The sequence below is a fragment of the Tachyglossus aculeatus genome, unplaced genomic scaffold, assembly GCF_015852505.1.
Source record: "Tachyglossus aculeatus isolate mTacAcu1 unplaced genomic scaffold, mTacAcu1.pri scaffold_146_arrow_ctg1, whole genome shotgun sequence".
NCBI classification, from domain to species: domain Eukaryota; kingdom Metazoa; phylum Chordata; class Mammalia; order Monotremata; family Tachyglossidae; genus Tachyglossus; species Tachyglossus aculeatus.
Genome location: NW_024044870.1, coordinates 74071 through 82056, shown reverse-complemented (window position 1 = coordinate 82056; position 7986 = coordinate 74071). Strand labels below are relative to the sequence as shown.

The following is a 7986-nucleotide window of genomic DNA, read 5'->3' as shown; positions in this document are numbered from 1 at the left end:
AATCAGAATGTATCCTTGTTCCACTAACCTGCTGCCGTCCCCTGACTTTCTGTATTTCCCACCACTGTAGGAAATGCCACCATCCTCTGTGTCTCACAACCCCGTACCCTCGAGTCATCTGACTAATTCAACCCAACAATGGATTTTCTCACCGGATCCCGGACGGTATAATTTCATGACACCGCTAAACCGAGCCTTTCCTATCTAGCTGATCCAAGGACTTTATATATAATAATAGTAATCATATTGGTGAGTATGATGGCTTTTATTAAGCACTTACTATGTGCAGGGTATTGTTCTAAGCGCTGGGGAGGTTACAGGGTGATCAAGCTGTCCCCCTGGGGGCTCACAGTCTTAATCCCCATTTTACAGATGAGGAAACTGAGGCACAGAGAAGTTAAGTGACTTGCCCAAAGTTACACAGCTGTCGACATTTGGCAGAGTCGGGATTTGAACCCATAACCTCTTACTCCAAAGGCAGTGCTCTTTCCACTAAGCCATGCTGCTCCTCTGGAGTATTACTACTCCACTACTGCAGGTCAGCCCTTCCTGGAGGCATTTGGTCAGATCCAGACGGTCATGATCCTCAGGAGAAGGGCCGAGGTCGATTCCCTAATGTTTGTGTCGATCGCCCGTTGACCTGACACCTGTCAGAAGATAGGCACGGGACCGTTACTGTCTCCGATCCTAGGAACTATTCAGAGACACTGAATCGCCAGTCGGGGTCCCGCTAGCTCCAGGTCCCAGGGAGGTGGACATCCTGGCCCTAGTGACTCGTTCCCTGACTGGAATCACACCCTGGCAAAGCAGTCTAAATGAGCCTGGTCAGGAGACCTCATATCTGGAGACCAGGGGGCGATGTGAATTTAAAGGTCCGGGAGCGGCACGATAACCGTGCCGTAGACAGTGAGGATGGCAACACCATTTCACATCCACCGATTATCCAATGTCATCATCAGGGTAAATACATGGTCCTCTGTCGAGGCCTATAGAGATGACATCCAGGTTCCTGGCAGGACGATTTCTGGGACCCAGAAAGACAGAATACTGGGATCCTAAGTGGCTCCATACCCAGTAACCAGTTTCCCTGGCTCAAGCCATTTAGCTATTCCTTAGTGTGCTACCAAAGGAAACCTTAACCACACAGTTGTGGTGATTGTCCTACCATCTACTACAATCCTCCTCGCCGCGAGCTATAATGAAGGATCCGATTATTCTTTATTTCCCTTTTCTTATTTAATCCCTTGTTCTTTAGTACCCTTTCCTTCTTTAATCCCTTGTCACTCCTACAGCCTATGTAGGTGAAGTTTTGTGACTCTCGGTCTCCAGCATTGGAAGGATCCTCTAGAATGTGCTTGTAGTTTGGCATCGATCACACTTTGCACTCTTTTTGACATCACTGTCTCACTCTCTCTCTCCTCTCTATTTCCTCTCTCCATCTCTAACTGCTTGCCCACTTTTCCTGCGTATGCTCTCTCTCTCTCTCTCTCTCTCTCTCTCTCTCTCCCCTCTCTCTTTCTCTTTCTCTCTCTCTCTCTCTCTCTCTCTCTCTCTCTCTCTCTCTGTTTCTCGCTCTACCAAATGCATCTCTGTAGATTTACCTTCCAAGGGACTCGCTGGTAAACTTCCTCCGGCTATGAGGGCCTACAGAAATTCTGGGAAACATGCAAATGGGAAACAAAATAACCCGAACAGTAGAAAGAGGATATAGTATGTGTTTGACAACAGGGTGCCGCACACATTTAGCGACAAAGAATGACTATGGATTCGATATCATGGATGGGGAGCATTCCTGTGTTGAGAGTTCTGTTGGAGGTTTCGTCTTCCAGATGACTTTCCTAGCACCACAGAATTTCCCTGACTCTCCTCCTGGGGTCTTATCAAAGAGGTGACTGAGTGACCTGAACCTTGCCATTGATTAATGCCCCTAGATCAGCTGATCTTGGCAGCTCTTTCACAAGTCAGATTTGAGGCGACAGGGTGTTCCTTTACTGCATGGGATGAAAGAGCATGTTGTTCACCTCTGGGAATCTGTATTACTGATTCAATGACTAATGAAACAATGACTAATGGATGATGGGGTTGGGAATTGAGTTCACACATCATGGGAAGGGGGGGCGGGAGATCCCCGCAGATATAAACCTGACCCTAGCTCCATTCCAGCCATTTCTCGTTCCGGCCAAGGCTGCAGACACCGAGAGGGAACATTTCTGCTTCATTTAAGGACTTTCCAGATCGCAGCTCGAAGACGTCCGAGAAATGATCAGCATTTCACGGAAGAGCTCGGGCCCTCTATTGCTCTCCAGAGAGCGGAGCCACTTCGGGCAGCCAGGCCATGAGAGCTCAGGAGCTGCAGCTTCAGATCGAATACCGCAGCGACGGGGGAAGAGCAGATGAGGCGCAAAGCCGAATCGAGCATCCATCCACCATGAACTGCACCCGGTAAAAACATACCGGCAAGCAGGGCCGCAGGAGTGGGAGGACCAGTATCAGGAAGCCGTTGCGGCTCTGAAGTGAGGGGAAGGGCTGGGGAAGAGAGTCAAACAGATCCACGCCAAGGGGACGAGCGACAATCTACAATCTGTAGATTGTCCAGGTGAGAGCGATCACTGAACAGAGATGCCTTAGTCAGAGCAGGAAGCGGTGCTGCAGGGAGGGCTCAGGTTTGGGGACTCTTCCTGGAGCCCTTACCGTCTGGGCCTGAGCTGGCAGACTTTCTGAGCCTAATCAATCCGTGTTTTGTCTTTAGATTTCCCACTAACAGGAGGGACGCCTGAAAACTGGCCTTCGACCTCAAGAGCAAGCATCCACCTTGGCACCTGAACCAATTTTCCTCCTTGGCCGCTCATCTCTCTTAACACCCTCTTCCTTGAGCTCCATCCTTAGGGGCTCCTCCGCAGGGCATATTCCCGCCATGCGTGGAGCTCGTCAGTTGTGTTTTCAATTTTCACCACGCTTTGACGTGGTGATCGCTTGAGTGGAGAGCCATGTTGGCACAAGGCGAAGGGATCAAATGAGGAGCAGGAGGAACGCTCTACCCGAGTGCAAGGTACTGATTGTGTCTGCTGTGTCGAGACCAAACTGGCAGAAATATGATGGTTTCTCGACTTGGGTGTGTGACGTGACAGGCTGCCTCAGGAAAATCCTCTCTAAACAGGGTTTCCACTCACAGCGATGTCCCCTAAATGATAGTTTCCTTGCTCCGGGTGGCTCGAGTGAGGGCGGATCGATCCGGAGGATGGTTCGACCCGAAGGCCTGTAACTACTGGCCATGCCTTCCCTGATTCTCTGCACCTGCGTGGGGTCCATGTCTTGGGGCTCCTTCCCAAGAAGGTACTCATTCAACCCGAGCCAAGTGCCTACCAACCAGTCACGATGGGCACCTTTTGTCACAATTCATGTCCTCTGTCTCCACACGAGGTCCCTCTCCAGATCAACCTCACCTACCCTCTCAGTACCCTCTCCTCCAACCGAAAACAGCACTCCCTGTCGTTGCAGACATTTAGAAGCAAGCCGGCAAGCACACAAGCACGCAAACAAGCTCGCAAATGTGAAAGATAGAGAGGAATGGCACAGGACCAGGAGGCAGAGGATCTGGGTTGGAATTCAGGCTTCACCACGTGTTCGTTTTCGTATCTTGGCCAAGATCTCTTAACCTGATTCGGTCTCAGTAATCTCACCTGGAAAATGGGGATGAAAACTTGTCCTGCCTTGACACTGTGTTCAACCTACTCAGCTTGTTATTCCCCCTTGGATAGTAGAGTTGCTGCAACGTAATAAGCACTTAGGAGAAACCAAAATAAAGTCGATTGATTTTTCCCCTCTAATAATAGTAATTATTAATTGATTATAATTATTATATTATTATATTCTATCATATTATACAATTATATTATATAATTAATTGTATAATTATAATTAGTTATCAATTAATTATAATTATTACAATTATAATGGTAGCATTTAGTAAGAGCTTACTATGTGCAAAGCACTGTTGTAAACACTGGGGTGGTTCCAAGTTGTTCAGGGTGTCCCACCGGACGCTTACAGTCTTACTCCCCATTTTACAAATGAGGTAACTGAGGCCCAGAGTAGTTAGGCGACTGATCCAAGGACTTATTATATAATAATAGTAAGAATAATGATGATGATGATGGCATTTATTAAGCGCTTAATATGTGCAGGGTACTGTTCTAAGCGCTGGGGAGGTTGCAAGGTGATCAAGCTGTCCCATGAGGGGCTCACAGTCTTAATCCCCATTTTACAGATGAAGGAACTGAGGCATAGAGAAGTTCATTCATTCATTCATTCAACCGTATTTATTGAGCGCTTACTATGTGCAGAGCACTGTACTAAGCGCTTTGGAAGTACAAGTTGGCAGCATATAAGGACGGTCCTTACCCAACAACGGCCTCACAATCTAGAAGGGGGAGACAGACAACAAAACAAAATATATAACAAAATAAAATAAATAGATTAGTAAATATGTACAAGTAAAATAGAGTAATAATTCTGTACAAACATATATACAGATGCTGTGGGGAGGGGAAGGAGGTAGGGCGGAAGGGATGGGGAGCGGGAGAGGAAGGAGGGGGGTAGATATGTACAAGTAAAATAAACAGAGTAATAATTGTGTACAAACATATACATACATACAGGTGCTGTGGGGAAGGGAAGGAGGTAAGGCGTGGGGCTTGGAGAGGGGGCAAGGAAGGAGGGGGCTCAGTCTGGTAAGGCCTCCTGGAGAAGGTGAGCTATCAGTAGGCTCTTGAAAGGAGGAAGAGAGCTAGCTTGGCGGATGTTGGGAGGGAGGGCATTCCAGGCCAGGGGGATGACGTGGGCCGGGGGGTCGACGACGGGGACAGGCGAGACGAGGCAAGGTGATGGAGATTAGCGGCAGGAGGAGCGGAAGGGTGCGGGCTGGGCTGTAGAAGGACAGAAGGGAGGTGAGGTAGGAGAGGGGCGAGGTGATGGAGAGACTTGAAGCCCAGGGTGAGGAGTTTCTGCGTGATGTGTATGTTGATTGGTAGCCACTGGAGATTTTTGAGGAGGGGAGTAACGTGTCCAGAGCGTTTCTGGACAAAGACAATCTGGGCAGCGGCGTGAAGTATGGATTGAAGTGGGGAGAGACAAGAGGATGGAAGATCAGTGAGGAGGATGATACAGTAGTCCAGACGGGATAGGATGAGTACTTGAACGAGCAGGGTAGCGGATTGGATAGAGAGGAAAGGGTGGATCTTGGCAATGTTGTGGAGCTGGGACCGGCAGGTTTTGGTGACGGCTTGGATGTGAAGGGTGAACGAGAGAGTAGAGTCGAGGATGACACCAAGGTTGCGGGCCTGTGAGACGGGAAGGATGGTAGTACCGTCAACAGTGATGAGAAAGTCAGGGAGAGGGCAGGGTTTGGGAGAAAAGACAAGGAGTTCAGTCTTGGACATGTTGAGTTTTAGGTGGCGGGCAGACATCCAGATGGAAATGTCCTGAAGGCAGGAGGAGATGCGAGCCTGGAGGGAGGGGGAGAGAGCAGGGGCAGAGAAGTAGATTTGGGTGTCATCAGCGTAGAGATGATAGTTGAAGCCGTGGAAGCGAATGAGGTCACCAAGGGAGTGAGTGTAGATCGAGAACAGAAGGGGACCAAGAACTGAACCTTGGGGAACCCCCACAGTAAGAGGATGGGAGGGGGAGGAGTAGCCTGCAAAAGAGACTGAGAATGAATGACCGGAGAGATAAGAGGAGAACCAGGAGAGGACGGAGTCTGTGAAGCCAAGGTTGGATAGCGTGTTGAGGAGAAGGGGGTGGTCCACAGTGTCGAAGGCAGCTGAGAGGTCGAGGAGGATTAGGATAGAGAATGAGCCGTTGGATTTGGCAAGCAGGAGGTCATTGGTGACATTTGAGAGGGCGGTTTCCGTGGAATGGAGGGGACGGAAGCCAGACTGGAGGGGGTCGAGGAGAGAGTTGGTGTTGAGGAATTCAAAACCTTATCCATGGAACATCTCCTCCAAGAGGCCTTCTCGGACTAAGCCCTCATGTCCTCTTCTCCCACTCCCTTCTGTGTCAGCTTATTCCCCTCTTCCTCAGCCCCACAACACTTATATCCTTAGCCGTCATTTACCTATTTATATTAATGTCTGTATCTCTCTCTAGACTGCAAGCTCCCCGTGGGCAGGGTAGGTATCTACCAACTCTGTTATACTGGACTCCCCTAAGTGCTTAGTACAGGGCTCTTCACACACTAAGCTTTCAGTAAACCTGATTGATTAGAAACCAGACTGAACCACAGCATCGAGCCATCATTGTTTTAATATGTATATATTAATGTATATTCAATATGTATATATATATATGTGTGTGTGTGTACATATGCATATATCTATATACATGTATGTACATATATATAGATATATGTATGTATTTATCAATCTATCTATATATATCTATGATGAAATAAATTGCATCATTTTATATATATATATATAATGGCCCAACGTAAGCGCTTAAATATTACATTCAAATAATGAAAATTTTCTGTTTTTAAAAATAGGAAGGTAGTCTTACCCCACTTCAAAGAATCGAAACTATCCAGATCCTGTTTACTGATGCCCAAGATAAAGTCCTAAGGATCCAAAATGGTCCTTCCTTCCTTCCTTCGTTCTTTCAGCAATCCCCTTTTTTCTTGATTTTGGTGATTCTCTCATATATCCAACTTTAGCCTTTGTTCTGCCTTTTCATGAGCGTCCCTTTTCAACAGAATATGGTACCAGTCTTTGTTACTTCCCCGGCATTAGGAGGTGATTCCTTGAATCGCGTTACAGCTCTGGTTTCCTGTGGGTGTTCTTGGTTCTATTGTTCTCTTCCCATTTACAGGGAACGTGGATCTGCACGCCACCTGGTACTACAGGCTAGTTTCTTTCTGCTGAGCACAGTAGTCCCTGTTCCCAACACACTGTACTTCTCATATTCCTAAGGAGTACAGCACAAGGGAATCTAGAATTCATCAGAGTTGGCAGGCACGTTCCCTATGTACAATGAGCTTGGTGTCAAGAGAAGCAGCGTGGCTCAGTGGAAAGAGAACGGGCTTTGGAGTCAGAGGTTATGGGTTGAAATCCCGGTTCCGCCAGTTGTCAGCTGTGTGACCTTGGGCAAGTCACTTCACTTCTCTGGGCCTCAGTTACCTCATTTGTAAAATGGGGATTAACATGGTGAGCACCCCTTGGGACATCCTGATCACCTTGTAACATCCCCTTCGCTTGCAACAGTGCTTTGCACATAGTAAGTGCTTAATACATGCTATTAGTATTATTATAACCATTACCATTATTATTATTAAAGGGGAAAAAGCTCAATCGATTTTATTTTGGTTTCTCTTAAGCGCTTATTACGTTGCAGCCACTCTACTATCCCTGGGGTAAAAGACAAGCTAATTAGGTTGAACACAGTGTCAAGGCATGACTAGTTTTTATCCTGTTTTACAGGTGCGATGACTGAGACCGAATCAGTTTAAAAGACCTTGCCGAAGGTACAAAAACGAATACGTGGTGAAGCTTGAATTACAACCCAGATCCTCTGCCTCCTGGTCCTGTGCCATTCCTTTCTATCTTTCACGTTTGCATGCTTGTTTGCTTGCCGGTTTGCTTGTAAATGTCTGAAACGACAGGGAGAGCTGTTTTCAGTTGGAGCAGAGGGTACGGATAGAGCAGGTGAGGCTGATTTGGAGAGGGCCCTCGTGTGGAGACAGAGGACATGAATTGTGACAAAAGGTGCCCATCGTGACTGGTTGGCAGGCACTTGGCTTGGGTTTAATGAGTACCTTCTTGGGAAGGAACCCCAAGACTCTGATCCCACGCAGGTGCTGAGAGTCAGGATAGTCATGGCCAGTAGTTACAGGGCCCTCGTGCCGAACCATCTTCTGGATCGATCCCCCTTCACTCGAGCCACCCGGAGCAAGGAAACTATCGTTTATGGGACATCGCTGTGAGCGGAAACCCT

At 47.7% G+C, this 7986-nt stretch overlaps 1 long non-coding RNA gene across 1 annotated transcript; it reads left to right on the top strand.

Moving 5' to 3' along the window:
* The first annotated feature begins 2229 nt into the window (after positions 1 to 2229).
* Positions 2230 to 7558, top strand: LOC119923132. Its single transcript, XR_005448776.1, has 3 exons — positions 2230 to 2442; positions 2750 to 3049; positions 7473 to 7558. It is a non-coding gene; the product is annotated as an uncharacterized LOC119923132 (long non-coding RNA).
* The last annotated feature ends 428 nt before the right edge of the window (positions 7559 to 7986 follow it).